General features: G+C 41.2%; 1 protein-coding gene and 1 pseudogene across 4 annotated transcripts in view; one reads left to right on the forward strand and one right to left on the reverse strand.

The window, feature by feature from the left end:
- Positions 1 to 17,894, reverse strand: part of Mtmr3 (myotubularin related protein 3) — a 111,734-nt gene extending 93,840 nt beyond the window's left edge. For 2 of the 4 annotated variants that reach the window (XM_060365572.1, XM_060365569.1), the window contains exon 1: positions 17,700 to 17,894. The gene's annotated coding sequence lies outside the window, so the exon portion shown is untranslated. The remainder of the gene's footprint in view (positions 1 to 17,699) is intronic. The other 2 variants (XM_060365573.1, XM_060365571.1) reach the window with 1 other exon arrangement.
- LOC110546090 (mitochondrial import inner membrane translocase subunit Tim17-B-like) lies at positions 410 to 6,249 on the forward strand (annotated as a pseudogene).
- Positions 17,895 to 19,473: the final 1,579 nt, after the last annotated feature.

Raw genomic sequence — 19,473 nt, forward strand, 5'->3', positions numbered from 1 at the left:
TTGTGTCCAGCTAGCCACTTCTCCTCTCTCAATTCCCCTAGATCCTTTCTTTCAGCAGGGAAGTCCTGTCTCTTGAACTATCTCCTAGGAGTCTCCTGCCCTAACTATAGGCCTTCAGCTCTTCATACCAACCAGAAGGTGATGGAAAACAATGTTTACAAAATACTGAAAGCCTGTAAACAGATCTCTGCCAGCACAGACATCAGCATCTGAATATACAAAGACAAGAATTACAGTGTACAAAAAAGTCACCCCAACACAAATGTTTTGTTATTAAATGCACATATAATTTTGAAAAAAAAAAACATATTTGAATGAACTGATTTTAAAAAGCCAACATTAAAACACCATTAAAAGACTATTTTCTTGCATGGTGGCATATGTTTTAATGGTGGCACTCAGACAGGAGATGCAGGTAGGTCTCTCTGTGAGTTGTGACCAAGGCCAGCCTGCTCTACGTTGCTAGTTCCAGGACAGCAAGAACTACATAGAGAAATCCCGTCTCAAAAATAAATGAAAGGACGGATGTTTGCACAGTTTTAGTAAATAAAGTCTTCACCAAAAACACAGAAGTTGAGTTAATATCTAAGATGAGTAAGCTGTATATATAAAATAAAAATAGAAACTCCAGCCATTTTTAGGATACGTAAACTTTGTAATTCTATTTAACAGTTTAATAATAAAGGCAAGATATTCCCTAACAAGTAGATTCAAACAGCCTACATTTACGTTAGACTACTTAAAAGAACATTATCTTAAGCCACTTTATACAAATAAAAGGACCCAAGCACCAAATCATAAAACCTTCTAATATACAATATAATATTTGCTTAGCATGCTCAAGATCCTGGGTTCAATGCTCAATACACAGTTACAAACTCAAGAAATACTGATGCAGCTGAAATTTTAAGAAAATGGATCTTCCTTTATTATACTGATATATCCTCCTACCTAAATGAACTCCCTTACTTCTCTTCCTGGAATAAATCATCTGACATTTTTGAATATTCTTGATTCTTGCATTTCCTTCCCTAACCCTTAATGATACCTAGTGGCAAGAAGAAACCTTACTATTATCACTGTAATGATAATAATGTCACTACAACCAGTAAAAACATAGTGCTTAGCACTGGCTAGCTACCACAATAAACACTAGCTAAATCCTCACAGGAGTGTTCTCATTCCCATTTAAAAAAAAAAAAAAAACAGAAGTTAAGAAACTTGCCTTGTTGCATGCGGGTTGATACCCCAGGTCCCGCCTCTGAGAAAAAGGTATCGGACGGGTCTGATGCTCTTTGGGTGGATGACACCTAAATGAACATCTGTACAAAGTCCCAATTTATTTCTAATATCAGAGATCAGACCTCTACTCTTGCCTGATGCGTCTAAAACAAAAAGGGGGAACTGTAGAGAGCTGCGGAATGCCGCGCCTTAAAGATGGAGCTGGTTTCCACCTTCCACCTTCCCGATGGTGAGTGCTCTCTGTCACGAACAACTCCACATTTGGCTAAGGCCGAGGATCTGGCTTGCTTCCGTGTGTGTGGACCTATCTGCATTGCCCCCGTGGCACGCCTGGGTTGGCTACCCAGAGGCTATTTAAGCTGTGGGCTGGCTTTCCCCGGGGTCCGAGGATTGTTCAATGTTCCTGAATAAACTGCATTGAAAAAAAAAAAAAAAAAAAAAAGAAACTTGCCTTAAAAATCACGGGAAATTTTTACTGATAAACTTTCGTACCAATACTACTACAATTTATATCTTACTGACAACTTAAAAGCCACTAAGAACAAAATATGACTTTAACACTAAGGCAATCTTTGTGTCCATAAATAAGTATGTATGCATTAAACTTTTTTAATTCTAAAAAATTCTGGGGCTGATGAGCTGGTTCAAAGTATATACGGGGAGGTTGCATGTTATTCAAATATTTGAGTAACTTGCTTTGATATATACCTGTATCCCTTGCTTGATAAGTACTTGAGGGAGTCTTGAAATGTGTTGTTTTACTCACTGTTCCTACTCTACCGAAGTCTGCTAAATCCAGTAGAAAGCTGAATCAATGCAAGTTCAAGGCCAGCCTAGTACATTCAGCAAGTTTCATGAGACACCATCTCAAAATTTAAAAAAAGCTACATGCCCCATGAACCATATATAGAATATATATAGAGAGAATCCTAAAATAGACAAAGCCAAAAGGACAAAACAAGCAGCCAGAGACAAGACTAATTACACAAAGGACCATAAGAAAATTGTTTGAAAGCCAGGTTGTGGTGGTGCACCTATTTTATCCCAGCCCTTAGGAGGCAGAGGCAGGTAGATCTCTGTGAATTCAAGACAAATCTGGTCTACAGAGTTGTCTCAAAAGACGAAAGAAAAGAGAAAAGAAGAGAAGGGGAGGGGAGGGGAGGGGAGGGGAGGGGAGGGGAGGGGAGGGGAGGGAAGGGGAGGGGAGGGGAGGGGAGGAGAGGAGAGGAGAGAAGAGAAGAAAAGAGAAGCAAAGAGAAGAAAAGAAAAAGAAAAATTGTTTGAGATAATGAAACAACTATTCTTTCTTGATCATAATAGTTTTACCCAATTATATGTCTAAACTCAAGACTTCTGTACATAAAGTATAGCTTTTGTTGTAGTTTTTTGTTTTTTAAGACAAGAGTTTCTCTGTATATCCTTGGCTGTCCTGGACTTGCTTTGTAAACCAGGCTGGCCTTGAACTCACAGACATCTGCCTGTCTCTTCCTCCACTAGTGCAGGGACTAAAGGCGTGCACCACTACTAAGTATGTTGTAGTAAAGAAAAATTTTAAACCATAGATATGATAGAATCTTAATTATTTCTGCTACCAGAAGCAGATGTTGGGGGGAAAAACAAAATAAGAACTTCCTTTTTTCCATTATATATTTTGCCTAGAAAGCTAAAGAATGTTTGTAAATCAATCACAAATTCCCTTAGGATTAAATATAAACATATTCTTAAAAGAAAATTACACAGACATTCAAATCTTAGTAATTTTAGAGGAAAATCAAGAATCCTCAGAACTCAGCAGGCAAAGGCGGGCAGATTTTGAGTTTGAGGCCAGCCTGGTCTACACAAATTCCAGGCCAGCCAGGGATACCAGTGAGACCATGTGTCTAAAAACTAAAATGAGTAAAATATTAATTTAATTTTTTCAGTCAGGATAGTCATTAAATCATGAGGCTCCTCTCCAATTCTGATTCAAATAATTAAGGTTTTTTCTGTTTAAAAAAACCTTCAAGATGCCAAAGAGATGACTCAGGGGTTAAGAGACTTGCTGCTCTTGCAGAGGACCTAAGTTCAGTTCCCAGCACCCACATGGTGGTTCACAGAGATCCAATGCCTTCTTCTGGCCTCTGTGGACACCAAGCATACACATGATACACATATACACATGCAGGCAAACACTGATATACATAAAATAAATCTAAAACAAACTAAAGAAAATTTTAAAAGTTACTTAAGACCTTAATGTTTACCTAAAAATCCTAAAGTACTTTCATTCAATTATACAACTAAAGCAAAATGGTTTAGAGCTCAGACTTAAGAACTCATCTAGCTCAACAAATTACCCCATTTTTTTCCCTATTTCCTCCTCAGTAAAACTGTAATTGTACTACCTCTAAATGCACACATATGCATACTCACATACTCGAACAAAAGCACACATCCTGACGTCCCACTTACAAGCAAGATTACAGTTCAGTCCTAGACAATCAAAAGTGTAAATAAATGTTAATTACTTAGATCAGTGCTTAGTATAAATAAACCTTACTAGACATAATGCTAAAATAAATAATGTTAATAATTATCAGCTGTATGACCTTGAATCAATCATTTTACTGTACACTGCAATCCTGCTCTGTAAGTAGGCACAAAAGAAGAAAGAGGGAGGGAGAGAGGAAGAAGAAAGAGGGAGGAAGAGAGGGAAATATGAAGGCACAGCCAAGAGAAAAAATTGGCAGTCTTGAGATCCCCTAAAATTTGATTCTCAGGCCTGAGGATGTGAATCAGTAGAGTGCTTGCCTAACATGGCCAAAACCCTGTTTAATCCCTAGCACCAAATAAATGTATGCTCTTTTGTTTGGCATCGCAGCCTAATGGAAGTGTTGTAGCCACAAAATAGCAAGCATGAATAGCAATAATAATAATTATAATAAAAGCCCTAAGTAAGGCCCTGCAATCTGATCTACTCATGAGGATGAAGCAGAATTGCTTGAGCCCAGAAGTCTAGCCTAGAACATGCCTCTGATCCCAGGGATGTGGAAGCAGAAAGATCAGAAGTTCAAAATCATTCTCTGCCACATGGAGAAGAGCTCTGGCCAAGCCTGAGTTACATGAGACTCTATCTCAAGGATGGATGGATGCCTCCCACTATTTAAGATAAGCTTTATCCTAAAATACAGGCATTTAAACATTTTTACGGTGTAAAAATGAAGAAAGAGAAAAGTATTCTAGACTCAGTCTTGGAAGCAAGGTTAGAAAGGTGCTCAAGCACGCTGAGGAACTGGAGAGTAGTTTTGGGAGAAACAGTGAACTAATGAGTATCCCTATGGCTCTGTGCATCCTAGTATGGAGCTGAAGCATTGTCAATAGGCATTCACATTTAGCATTACTTTTAGGTTTAGAACTAAATCCTTTTAACCATAAAATGGCCTTAAACATATAATACATTTAAACAAGAGAGGGCAAATGCTCTCTTGTTCAAACCTGAATGAACTGTAACATAGTAGAGAGTCTTACTTTTAACTGAAGTATAGCAGCTCACATAAAAGTGCATGCAGCCAAAGCCCAGGGTGGTGTAAGAGGCCTTTAATCCCAGCACTCTTGGGAAGTAGAGTCAGGCAAATCCCATAGTTAAAGTCTAGCCTCCTGCTCCAGAACAGCCAGGGCTACACAGAGAAACCCCGTCTTGGAAACAGGGAAGTACACACAAAAAAAGTATCACCCAGTGATTTTATAAACTCAACAAAACTGTAACATCAAAAACTGTTAACATCAAAAGTCCAGGACAGCCAAAGCTACTCAGAGAAACCTTGTCTCAAAAAACCAAACAAATAAATCCAGGTCATAACTCTGAATATTTCCACCACTCCTCTCCTTGTCCTCAAAGCCAGAGAAATGATTATTCAACTCCTGGCCCCATCTTTCAATTGCCTGTTTGATTTGCTGCTGTTGTTGTTTGGTTTGGTTTTGGTTTTTAATTAATTTCCTTTATGTGTGTAAGTGTTTTACCTGTGTATATGTGTGAGTACCACATGCATGCATGCCTGGTATCCATGAAGGTCAGAAGACAGCATCAGAGCCCCTGGAACTGGGTGATGGATGGTTGGGAAAACGAAGTGGGTGCTAGGAAGTGTTCTAAACTGCTGAGCCAGCTTTCCAGACCTTGGTAGTTTAAACTTTCCAGTAATGTAGTCACACAAGTATATTTTTTCATATATGCTTTAAATTTTCTTCTTGCAAGTAAAATACATTCAAGTCAGAAGTAAGAAAAAAAAATCCTATCAATGCTGTCAAAAATCAAATTCCTGCTGGGTGCGGTAGCACACACCTGCAGTCTGCAGTCCTAGCACTCTGGGAGGCAGAGGCAGGGGGATCTCAATGAGTTCAAGACCAGTTTGGCCTACATAGTAAGTTCCAGGCCAGCCAAGGCTACACAGTTAGAACACCTAGGGAAGGTAGATTTAAATCATAAATCATTCTCAAAGAAAACTACTTTCAAACAATAAAATCTAAAATATCATTGTATTTAAATGTGAATACAGGCCAGTACAATCAAATGTCCCTGAGTGATCATTTCAGTGGAACTTTCACTATGGGTTTCATGGAGTTCTTCCAGCTATTAAAGGCTTTCAAAATGCCCTGACGGAATTCAACACCAGTTTAGAGGTTCTGTCAATGCTGTGAGGATCCAAGTACCCCTGGTTTGCAGAAGCTTTGCAGTGTGTAGGGGACTGTCTTCTACCACCAACTGCTACCTATGCAGTTACAGGACAAGGAGACCTGGAACCCCATCACCAGTAGAGCACTGACCAGGGCTATGCTGGCTGCACTCAGTGGGCTGCTGAACATGATGGACTCCTCAATGATGGGGAACATTCTGTTGACCCTCATGAAGGGTAACACAGTATCACCTGACAGTTCTACAATGAACCCCCATTCCTGGAAGACCCCAGTCAGCTAATCCCTAAAGAAGGAGCACCAGTCCCGGGTTCTCCCAGCTATCAGCAATACTTCTGAGCAAACTACTGCCTCCCCACGGTGTGGGTGCTCCTCCTCAGTTCCTTCCTAGATGATCTACCTCCAAGGAAAGACTGTTGCCTACATACCCCTAAGACCCTCCAGAGACAGCCTCTACTCTACTCCTCTGCTCTTTGACAGGGGCTGGGTACCTTGTCACATGGGTCCCCCTTTTTTGTCTCTCCGCTTCAGAGTACCTCAGCTTCACACATGTAACAAAAGCTTACCTCAGCTCCTTCCTGCAGCACCCTAATAAGTATTTAAAGCCAGTTTATCTGTTTGTTTAACATAAACAGACCGTAGGAGACAATCTCCACTCAGATTTCAAAGAAACTTTTTTTAATTCTTAGTTGGAAAAATAATGACATTCAAGAGCTAGAAAGATGGCCCAGTGGCTAAGAGTCCTCGCTGTTCTTCCCGAGGACTTGGGTTAGGTTCCAAGCACCCACATGGCAGTTGACAAGAGTCTGTAACTCCAATTGCAGGGATGAAACACCCTCTCCTGACCTCTAAAGACACCAAGTACACAAGTGGTACATCAACATACATAGAGAAAACACTCACATTTTAAAAAAATAAATAAAATAAAAAATCCTTCACACACACATATGGCAGAGTTCCTATGAGGAGGATGGATGACAACTTGCAAGAATCAGTTCTCTCTTTCCATAATGTGAGTTGCAGAGACTGAACTCTGCTTGTCAACCTTGATGGTAATCATCCTCACCCACTGAGCCATCTCACCAATTTATTTTTCATTTAATGTTGTGTGTATGACGTGTGAGGGCAGATCCAAGCATGCCATAGCATACATGTGAAGGTCAGAGGACAATTTTTAGGAGTCAGTTTTCTTTCCACCCTGTGTTCTAAGTATCAAACTCAAGCCATCAGACTTGCAGAGCAAGCACTTTTATCAGCTGAGCCATCTCACAAGCTCACTGTAGTGGTTCTCAACCTGTGGGTTGAGACCACAGAGGTCATATATCAGATATTTATGTAATGATTCATAACAGCAAAATTACAGTTATGAAGCAACAAAATAATTTTATGTTGGGATCACCACAACATAAGGAACTATATACATAAAGGGTTACAGCATTAGGAAGGTTGAGACTCACTGTTCTACAAGAAAATCTGTAAATAAACCAATGGTTCTATTTTATACTATAATCTCTTCCTACTGTTCATCTATGTAACTGCTATAATCAGCCAGGCAGTAGTGGTGCTGGTGCTGGTGCTGGTGGTAGTAATGCACACCTTTAATCCCAGCACTCAGGAGGCAGAGGCAGGTGGATCTCTGTGAGTTCAAGGCCAGCCTGGGTCTACAGAGGGTCCAGAACAGCCAGGGCTACACAGAGAAATCCTGTCTGGAAAAACAGAGAGTGGGGAAGAGAAGGAAAGAGTGGAAGAAAGGAGGGAGAGGGAGGGGGGAGGGAGGAGGAAGGGAGGGAGGGAGGGAGAGAGAGAGGTGGCAGCACACACCTGTTCACCCCAGCACTGAGGAGAGGCGGGAGAATCTCGATGAGTTTGAGGCCAATCTGGTCTATGCAGTAAGTTCCAGGACAGCAAGACCTGTAGAGAGCCTGTGTATCAAAGCAAAACGGTGCCCGCCATGCCTGCCATAAGCCATATATCATATGACTGTTTTAAAATTATTTAACTTGGTCTGGAGAGATGGTTCAGGGTTAAGAGCACATACTGATCTTCCTGAGGACCAGAATTTAACTCCTGACACCCACCTCAAGTGGCTCACAACAATCTACAACTTCAGTCTCCAGAGATGAAAGTACTTCTGGCCTCCTCAGGTACCTAAACGTATTGTACACTAATTGTGCATACCCACACAGATACATACATGCATGTGATTAAAAATAAAATACGTATTTTAATTATTTAATTAAAGTTAGTTCTTTGGTTGAACTAGTCAAATTTTAAGTGCTCAATAAGTTCTAGACACAGAGACATCATTTTCATCACCACAGGAAGTACTACTGAACAGCACGTGTTTGAGATATACTGTGTCACCATCTACTCACCCTTAGCCCTTTCAGCCTACTCTGCTAAAATTAGCCAAAGAAATGATAACCAGTGGCTAGTTCACAATCCAATGACTACATTTCTTAGGCTCTCATCTTTCTCAACCTCCCTCAAACTCCTTAGTTTTCCCTCATTTGGAAATCCCTCTTTGGCCTCCGCTGTACATCATTAACCTAACAGTAAGTATTAGTTAGCCTCTAACTAACATTAAGTATTTTCTCTAGCCCCCTAAGTCTGTTCTTTTAAATTTCAAGATCTCATTCACACTAGGTCTACCTTCTTCCCACTTCAAGTTTTCTATAACCAAGTTCCTGGAGGCAATTTTTTCTTGGATATATACTGGCCTCAATGTTAAATATATGAAGGGTTTCAATTCAGTCCTTTACCAAAACTCCCTTCCCCTTCCAATTAGCACAATTCTATTTATTCTTGCAGGCCCAAAGTCTATCAACTTTGAACAGCTGTCCCTTACTTACCATTCAACCGACCAGCAGATGTATATGTCCTATAAGGCTAACAAGCTAGCCATGTTCCACTGAATTATCACTCTGCCACAGCCTTATTTCAAAGCCAATTTCTGAGTATAACACAGGATCACTGTTTCCAATCCGACCACATCTCCAGGCGCATTACCACCCAACACCTCTTCCTTGACACTGCCCTTGGTTTCAAAAGCCTAAAAGGACTCAGTACAGACAGTAAAGAAAATTCCAGTATCTTAATGATTCAAGTCTAACAATTTGTGAAATAAACTTTACAAGCTTATCTTTAACTCCACTATCTTCTATTCTATGCTGGTAAAACTACAACTAGTTTTTTAATTGAGTTTTCAAACCTTTTTCCTAACTATAAGCAAAACTTAAAGCAGTAAACAAGGAAACAAAAGAACATGAACAGATACTAACCACCACTAACTTTTCCACCCATGTTCTGCAAGGTGTCTGTCTCCTGTGTATAAACCTATTAATTCATTTACCAAACCAGATTTTAAGTACCACAACAAGGGAGAAACACTGTTTCTCTGGAAGATTCGTTTTCTTCAGTGTTTTATGCATCCATGTTTAAGTAACTAAAAATAAATAAATAAAGACAGGTGAAAGAAATGAACCTTACTCCTTTTCCTTCACTCCCACAACTATGAAAAGCAATTTTAGAACATCATATAGAGCAAAGCATGTTGCTTACATACTTAGTAAAAGGACTTTTAAGAGAATAATTTTTTTCAACCCTTGACAATACTCTTAGAGGTAAAGAAATACCTGAAAGGCTGATCTACAATTACTGACCTTACAAAGGTAGTTTCTCTACACATTACACAAAAGAATAATCTGGACTGGCAAAGTGGCTCAGCAGGTGAAAGTGCTCCCCTTGCAAGCCTGAGCTTGATCCCAGGAACCCAGGGCTCAACTCTTAAAACCTGTCCTCTAACTTCCACATGTATGCCATGGCATACTCACCCTCATATACAAACACATGATAATAATAAATTAAATCATAAATGATGTTTTTAAAAGAATAATCTAAGCCAGGCAGTGGTGGTGCATGCCTTTAATGCCAGCACTCAGGAGGCGGAGGTAGGAGGATCTCTGAGTTGGAGGCCACCCTGGTCTACAGAGTGAGTTCCAAAACAGCCAGGGCTACACAGGGAAATCCTGCCTTGTGTGTGTGTGTGTTTGGGGGAAAGAGGAGGGCAGCAGACAACACTGCACAAGGTACAAAAAGATATCTGGAATGTGTCCAAAGCACCTTGTACAAAGCAATCGCCTTCAACATTAAATATCTCATTTCCTTTAGCTGGCAAAAATAAAACCACTCACGTTGCTTAGTTATCTCTTTTCACAAGATTTTAGTATCTTTCTTTGATAATGATCATACAAATCAAGAAATAAATTCCTTAAGATGCAGGAGAGAAGGGGACTTTATTTTTTCTAATGCAAAAAAAAAAAAAAAAAAAAAAAAAATCCTGACTTCATAACTTATGGGTAAAGGAGCAAAAGTCAAAAACAACATCTGAATTTTTAAAGACAGCAACAGACATGGACACATGTGCTTCAAATCCTAGTATTTAAGGGGTATAGGCAGGAGGATCTCAAGTTCAAGGCCAGCCTGGGCTACAGACTAAAATCCAAGCCACCCTGAAAAACTTAGTGAGATACTATCTCAAAATAAAAAGCACCAAGCTGGCTGGGACTACACCCAGTGGTGGAGTATTTCTCTAAATGAATTAGACCCTGGGTTCAATTCCCAGACCAAAAACAGGGAGGAGGAGCAGTCATCAACACCTCAACCCAACAAAGCATTTTTAAAATGGTATAGGCAGGCCCAAAATGGAGAGTTAAGACAACAGGTTGCTTATGATACTTTGCAAGCAAATAAAAGCAAACAGCAATTATACTGCTTCACTCAGTCTCCAAAAACCAAACTTTAAAAGAACAAGGATATGTTATAACAGAACTGCTTTCCACAAACTATAAACTACTCCACACAGTATCAATTTTTCTTAAAGGAAGTAGACTGTTTATACTGTTCCCTATCATATGATTTGGCTCTAATTCAATTAGTTTACAATTATTAAAAAAAAAAAGCATCAGGTTGATGATTTAGGTGTAAATTACCCTTATTCCAAATCTGACTCTCAAGAGCATGGGACACTTTATAAAAATTATCATTTGTAAAACTGGAAAAATGCCCAATGAGAGGCAGAGGCAGGTGGATCTCTGCGGGTTCCAGCCCAGACTAGTAGTCTACATAGCCGTTCTTTTAGCCTAGCCAGTCACATGCCCTGTCTCAAAAAAAGAAAAAGAAAAAACAAACAACTTTCTGTATTAGAAATCTTAAGCAGTGACAGCCAGAGCAAAATACAATATACCTCAAGAGAAACCTGGGTGAAAGAAAAGAGGATTTGAATCCATTTATTTGTAACTCTTATCCTTGTTCATTTCTGTCTTCCATTTCATACATAGTTTGTAAATTAAACACCAAGGTATTGCAGATTAGTGCTCAGACTTTTCTACTGACAGGGCAGGCAACCAAAAAGCCCCAACACCAGAGGCCTGAAGTTCTGCTTTGTTACCATCTTCATTTTTACCCTCCACAGAGTTAAACTACAGAGGGTAAGTCTTGGTGCTGAAAAAGAACAGGGAAACTAATCCACTTTAATGTCACAATTACAAGCTGTAACTGGTAAATTACTAGTATGAATATATGAAAGTAGGTTCTAACATGTTGGTGGAAAATTACGACATCCATCCTATCGCTACAATACCTTCAATATATCCAAATATTAAAACACCACCATTTCAAGGGAGGGAGGCTCTAAGCACTGTTCAAGGCTCTTCAGTCAATAGCCAGAAAAGAAAACAACTACAAAAACCCTTTGACCTGATAAGCAAACTTACAAGATTAAGAAAATAGCATAACTGCAGAAAAATGTCCATACAAGTTCATCACAGCACTGTTTTAATAAATAAATGAATGAATGAATGAATAAATAATGTAAATTAACAAAAAAACTGTTTAAACTATGATTGCAGAATACTAACTATCCATTATGGAAATATAAATTTCACACAATAAGATTTTCTCTGTAAGCATTCCAATCGATAATGTATAATGAAAACATAGTAACTAACAACATTCAAGTTGGAGAGACCATCTCCACTTTTATGTATTCTCCTGGGATGGTTCAACTGGTTTGGCATTGGGTTGGCTGCTTGGGCTTGGGAATGTGTTTTGTTTGTTGGCTTTTCCAGACAGAATCTCCAGTAGTCCAAGCAGGCTTTATATTCACTATGTAGATAAAGGTAGCCTTAAACTGAGTCCCCGTATCCACCGCCCAAGTGCTGAGATTTCACACGTGCACCACCATACCCAACATCTTGTGAGTGTTTTACAATGAACATGTGCTATATCAGTCATAATTAGAAATAATTTTATTTTAAAATTATATGAGGAAATGTGGGGGGAAGAGGAAAAAAGATACGATAAAAGTGGAAAAGAAGGTAAATATGTCTTTTATCCTATGCGCAATCTAAATTTGACATGTGTGTATATACATATATATATATATGACATGCATTCATACACACATATATATATACATGTAAACATGAAATCAGAAGATGTGGGAGAAAGTCCACTAGGAAGGGGGGAACAAAGGGCAATAAGGAAATGAATTTACATGCAAAGTACAATGTTATACAATGAATGAAATTGTTTTTACACTAAGAAGAAAAGACATTTTTAAGCCAGCAAGATGGTTCAGCAGGAAAAGAAGCCTTCTGCCAGGTGTGACAAGCTTAGCTGAACCCTTGGGATGAACAAGGTGGAGAGAACTGACTTCAACAAGTTGTCTCCTGACCTCTACATACACTCTGTGGCATCTGCATGTGACCACGTACACCTATACCTGCACATGAACACAAACATATACACACATACACATACATACACACATACACATACACACACACACACACACGATAAATAAAAATATAGTAAAAAAATTTTAACCCCGAAAATAGTTGTAACTTTGTAACTTGTAAGGCTATGGAGATAGCTCAATAGGTCAAGTGCTTGCCACACTGCCACGAGGACCTGAATTAGATCCCAGAAATGACCTGAAACTCTGTGTGTTGGCGGCACATGCTTGTAATGCTAGCATTGGGGATGAGGCATAAACAGGTAGATCTTTGGAGCTGGTCAGCTGGCTGGTCAGCTTAGACAAATCCAACTACAGAGCAGTGGCCCAATGAGAGACTCTCAAACACAAGAAGGGCAGTTCTCATAGACTGACACCAAGGGTTAACTACCAGCCTCTGCTCAAATGCACATGCACACACATGTGTACCTGCACATATCCACAAAGCCCCGGCTGGCCTGAAGCTCACTATGTAGAACAGGCTTCCCTCAAATTCAGGGATCCTCATGCCTCTGCCTCCAGAATGCTTAGATTAAAAGTTTATATCATACCCAGTATAAATTTAGGTAATAATAATACACAGTTCCAAAATCAACAGTTTTACCATTAGCAATATACTGACTTATCTTTTTTAATGCTTTTTTAAGTAACCACGCTGATTTCATTACCCTGTAATATGCCACTAGCCATTTAGAAAACATAATTCTGGGGCTGGAGAAATTGCGGAGGACCTGGGTTTGGTTCCCAGAAACCCATTAGTATGGAGGCTCATACTAATCTGTAACTCCAGCTCCAGAGGATCTGACATCTCTCTGATCTCCACAGGCTCCTCCTGCACACACATGGTCTACACACACGCACATAAAATTAAAAATTCCTTTAAAAAAGGATCAAAAACAGTTCTAAAACTTTACACAGAACATGCTAAGCTCTTTGCTCCAACCACCTTCCACCACAGCTCCAAAATAAGAAAACTGATCCCTATGGGCATCTGAACTGATGGCCTTACTTCAGTTCTAGTGGCAAGGCCCACAACTAGGGCTCACCCCACAAGATGACAAGTGCTCTTGTGCAGCCCTGGCAACCCACAACCACTTTTATTAACAGATACAAGTGCTGAAAGGTTTCTCCACTTCTGTGGCCTTATCAGTGGCATTAAAGAATTCTGCATTTAACAAAATGTTCATGGTTTACCTCTACTCACAAGCCAACTCTGTTTATTGGGGGGAAAGGGGGGAAAACATGGTTTCTCTGTGTAGCCCTGGCTGGCCTGGAACTCATATGTAGAACAGGCTGGCCTGGAACTCACAGAGATCCGCCTGCCTCTGCTCCTAGTGCTGGGATCAAAGGTGTGCGCCACCACTAGTCTGGCTAGACAAACCAAGTGTTTCATGAAAACCTTTTAAAAAAAAGAATTGTAATGCAATAGGATGCCAACACCATTACATTTTTATTTTTCATGTTGCTATTCCATTTGATCTTCCTTCACAACCTGTGAAAGAAGTAGACATTGTTCTTCCTTTTAATAATGATGGAAATGGCTTGCCAAAAACAAAAGGACTAATAAGTGGCACTAGGTAGACTCCTGACTTACTGATCTATCCACTATCACCCTAAAACAAGCTTCATTTTTAGTATAGGAAACAAGTATGAACTGAAAAGGTTATTATTTAATTTCTAGATACAAGACAAAAATGAAAATGAAAGCACACCAATATCAAGATCACAAAATCAAGATTAAAAATAGCAATGACATGTTAATAACTGTAATAGTAGTCTTGAATTACTAGGAACTCTAGTTCAATCCAATATAGATGTGACCTCATACTAAATTTTAAACCGATGTTTTACTGATTATCACGTTACACATACATTCACCATAGGTGGTCTAGGGAGGCAGAGGCCAGGACAGCCAAACATGACACCCTGTGTTTCAACTCCAGGACCCACATGATAAATGGAGAGAATCAAGTCCTTACAAGCTGTCCTCTGACCTACACACGTGTACCATGACATGCATGCATCCACACTCATGCACACAAATAAACAAATGTAATTTCTAAAAGTTAAAAACACAGAACTGGGTAATCTGTAAGAAACAACAAGACATATAGAGTGCGCAAACTTCTCCCAAACATTCTTAGTACTGTGTCTTCATTCCAGAAGATGAAGTTCCCTCTGTGAAACCTGACTTGATTTCAACATTAAACAATTACAACAGCATCGGCATGCTACTTCTGCATACTTGCAACATGCACTCAATTTCCAGAGTACTTTTGGGAAATGTATAAAACCCATAAGCTAAAAGCAAAACCCAAGACACAATACTGTTTCTGGGATTTTAGAAAAAGGGTTTTGTTTACTTTTTTATTTACTTTTTTAATTGTGTGTACAGATGTGTGCCACTGCATGCATGCGGAGGTCAGAAGGCAAGCTGGAGTCTGTTCTTGCCTTCCACTTCTTGCCTTCCACCACACGGTCCAGAGGCTCACTCAGGTGTCTTTACCCAGTGAGCCATCTCTCCTGCTTCTTTTCTCATATTTTAAGACAGGGTCTTATATGAAACCCTGGCTAATGTGGTCTCAAATTCCTGGCAATTTTAGCCTGAATTGTTGTTTCTTTAAAAGTTTAAAAAAAAAAAAATGCAGGCTGGAGAGATGGCTCAGAGGTTAAGAGCACTGTCTGCTCTTCCGGAGGTCCTGAGTTCAATTCCCAGCAACCACATGGTGGCTCACAACCATCTATAATGAGATTCGGTGCCCTCTTCTGTCATGCAGATGTATATGCAAAATAGAGCACTCATATGTAAAATAAAGAAATAAAAAAATTTTTAAAAAATGCACTTTCCTATATTAAAAAAATTTATTTATAATGTGCAAAAACTTGGCCTAAGTATGAGTTCTAAATTATGTTGATAAGGAAACTCAAGTCCAGAGACTATCCCAACAGCAATTAATGCCACAAATGAAATCATGATCCAGATCTGTCTGCCAGTGCAGAATTTAAAGTCAGTAAAATGTGTTAACGCCTGAAGTTTTCAATACATTAAGACTCAAACATAGAGTTCACAGTCTAAAGAAGAGTCTCTTAAAGAAAAGTCAAAGTTGCAAAGAATGAAAACTCTTTTCAATGTAAGATGTCAAGCAATTCTTAGTAACATCGGTGTTTCCTATACCAATACTTAAAAAAATCTGACAGGAAAAAAACTACTGATAACTATGCTGAGTAGTTGGGGGTTATCAGGAACCAAGACAAGACAAGGTTTCTGTCTCTAGTGAACAACCTCTCTCAAAATATCCTGTGATATGACAGGATTCAATCCTAAAACACTTTCTTTCACCTCTTACAAAACTGTAACAAACTTCAACACACCTCTGAAATATGAAGCCATCCCTTGATAACTCAGAAAGAATTAACCAGGACTGTAAGCGGGTTTTTAAACTGACTTTACCGTGCCTAACAGCCTGGGGCCGATTTCAACAACTTTTCACAATCCAAGGCACACCTTCCAGGTTCACAACCTTGGTCTCAAATGACTGAAACACACCCTGCTACCTCCACTTTACTAGAAACCCGAGTCGGATGGCTTAGAAGTAACCACAAGGTTGGCATGATAGAAAGCTCCTTCAGGACCCCTCGGGGGCAGGAAGCAGACTTCATGCCTCACTTCCTCTATTTTCCTCTAGGTTCTTCAGTGTATCTCTGGGCATGCCTTCAGTTAGACAGCATCTAATTTGATAAAACGTGTTCTAAGGCCGTGTGAACAAATTCACTATGCTGCTCACAACAACTGCTCAGGGTTCCCTAAATGTAAAAATTTTAGGGGTAAAAGATCTCTTCGTAAGCAATCCATCTAACCATCTAGAAGCTTCCAAATTTAGTTTAATAACACACTGCATAGCATTTGCCCAAAACCGTGTCTGTCATTCTGTGAACTCTTCTACTCACTCAAGGCATGGAAGTCTTTCATTGGCCAGCAACGCATGTTATTTGGTCTCCAAGAAAAAACAGTGTCTCTTATCACACCGTAACATCTCAAAATCTCAAAGAACTCCTTCACGTCCCTACAAACAAAACCATTTTACCAATGATCTTCTACCATTCACTCATAACCTCTGTCGCCTCACTATTCACACTGTGAGAAACGAAGCTGAGCCTCCAATGCAAGAGCATATGCACTTTTCATACCAAAAACAAACAAACAAACAAACAAAAAAAAAACCCTAAATGTCAAAAAGCCAAGTGGATGTCAAGGTATTTAAGAGTAAAAATGTAAACCTCAGTCTGAAGACGTCTCAACATCGATATCTCTCAGAAGTCCATGTGTGAAACTCACAAGCGAGCCGATCAGACTCCAGGGTGCCTATGAGAGTGCGCAAACTCTACTTCATAATTTCGAAGTAAGTTTTCTGACCCCAACAATATCATCTTGGGTCATTAAATGCCATACATCTAGCCCAATTTCAACCAAAGAAATAACGCTAATCTTCTGCGGAGCTATCTGACCAGCGTTCCTTGAACTCCTTCAACCACCCCTGAACCTTCGTTCCCCTTCAAGTACTACCAGGTCAGGTCAGGAAGATGCCCTGCTGCAGCCAGGCTGAGGCCCGCACGGCTGGCCCGCGGGTTCCGACACCACCACCTCCCGCCCCTCGCCACGGAGGACCGCCACAGCCTCGGCCGGAGCCCCGGGCCGCACACTCCCCTCCCGGGGACCCGGGAGCCCTCTCCAGCGAGCCCCGGGGGAAGCGCCCAACACTCCGAGTGCCACCGGCCGCCGGCCTCAGGATGGCCGCCGCGCTCGGCGACCCCGCCTCCCCCGCGTCGCCAGGCCGGGCCTCAGCGCTCGGCTCCGGGAGCCTGCCCCGGGAGGCCGCCGCCCGCCCCGCCGCCGCCTCCGCGGCCGCTGACAGCCGCCGCACCCCGGCCCAGGCCCGCCCCTCCTCCAGCGCCTCCTCGCCACCCCACCGGAGCCGGGGGGTGGGCGTCTTACCAGACGGCAGGACATGGCGGGGCCCGCCACCGCAAGGCCTCCTCCGCCACCCCGCGAGGCCGCCAGCCAGGGTCGGCGGGGGCAGCGCCCGGGCCGCTGGAGCGTCTCCGCCGCCTGCTCCGCCGCCGCTGCCGCCGCCGCCGCCGCCGCCTTCTCACAACCACAACAACATGGCGGCAGCGGCCACACAGAGCGCGCTCCCGAGGGGGCTCGGCGCTGAGCGCGGGGACGCGCGCGCACGCCGTCGAGGGTGGGCGGGGCGGGGGGAGGGCGCAGGAGAAGCAAGCCGGCCGTCACGGGATGAGCGGGGGCGGGGCCCGGCGCGTTGGTCACGCCCCAGGAAGTGGGTGGGTCTGCAGGTTGGCGGACTGTGCCCGCCGAGAAGCGCCCGGAGGAGACGCAGGGAAAAAGAATAGAGAAATGGGAAATGGGTAGAAAAGCCGTTACAGATTAAGAAGAAGAAAAACAAAGACCAGAAAGATTCCCAGGCCGCTTCTTTTCCTGACCTAGTGGACCAAGGCAACACTTCGGCTTAACTCTACTTTTAAACAGAACCGTAGGGAAATTATTTCCCCAGCAGGCATAGTCAATATAAAACTAACTTAATATGGTGCGTGTAAATATAGTGTGCTACAGGCTATGGCCAAAATGCAAGTCCAGACTTCCTGAACCTCAAGATCTTAACAAAAATCTCAGCATTCAAAGAGAGCAAAGAAAATTTGCAGCGGCCTGCAGAAGAACCAACACGGATACCTTAGGTAAAGAGGTTCCCGACCTGCACATCGGATATTTACACCACGATTCATAGCAGTAGCAAAATTACAGTCATAAAAAAGCGATAAAAATGTTATGGCTGGGCCACCACGACTTGAGGAACTGTTTTAGACGGTCGCAGCATATAGGAAAGTTGAGAACCTTAATAAGTCCTGATAAACCCAGCTTCTCTCGTTCCCTCAGATGAATTTTAGCATGACCTTGACTTTTCCAGGAAACAAGAACATGAAATTTATTCCTGTGTTTTTTACACCATTTGGGATGTGTGTGTGTGTGTGCGCGCGCGCGCGCGCGCACGCGCGCGCGTTTCCCACAGCACTCTGCAACTATCTGTTTCTCTGTATTCAACATTATTGTCTCTGCCCCCACTGGAATTGAAGAATAATTAGGAAAAAAAAAGATGCTGTCTTTTTTGTCATTAGGTCTTCAGCACTTAGAATTGTGTAACACAATTGCCAGACAAATCTCCTAGTTAATAGCATGCATTTATATTTTATCTAGTTGAATCGTCACAAATTTAACAGTTGAGGCTATATCCATTTTACACATGAAAAAAAAAAGTTAAAAACCAGAATAAGCTGAACTTAACTAAAAATTCAAACCCAGACCCAGCCAACAACAAGATTATCCTATCACTTACTAGGTTGTGGTACCCACTACATCACAACATCTCAAGGAAGAAATTACATCACAGTTCAATTAGGAAAAACTTCCCATTATCTCTGAGAAACTCATGTCTTCCTCCTCTTCAATGCAGCTGATTGGGTCTCAGTTTTCACCTTCACTAGAAAAGCACCAGGCTAACACTGAAGCACAATGATTGCATCTTTTGGACCTAAAAACATTTTTTTCTTGTAGTGATAGAAATGAACTCCACACTTTTGTTTACATTTCACTGTCCTGATTCCCTCTTGTGTGTATCATCATGGCCTTTGTGGGACAGGAAAAGAAGCAGCACATAAAATAGACGAATGATGTGATACATAGAGCAATAGATGGA

The sequence above is a fragment of the Meriones unguiculatus genome, chromosome 12, assembly GCF_030254825.1.
Source record: "Meriones unguiculatus strain TT.TT164.6M chromosome 12, Bangor_MerUng_6.1, whole genome shotgun sequence".
NCBI lineage: Eukaryota > Metazoa > Chordata > Mammalia > Rodentia > Muridae > Meriones > Meriones unguiculatus.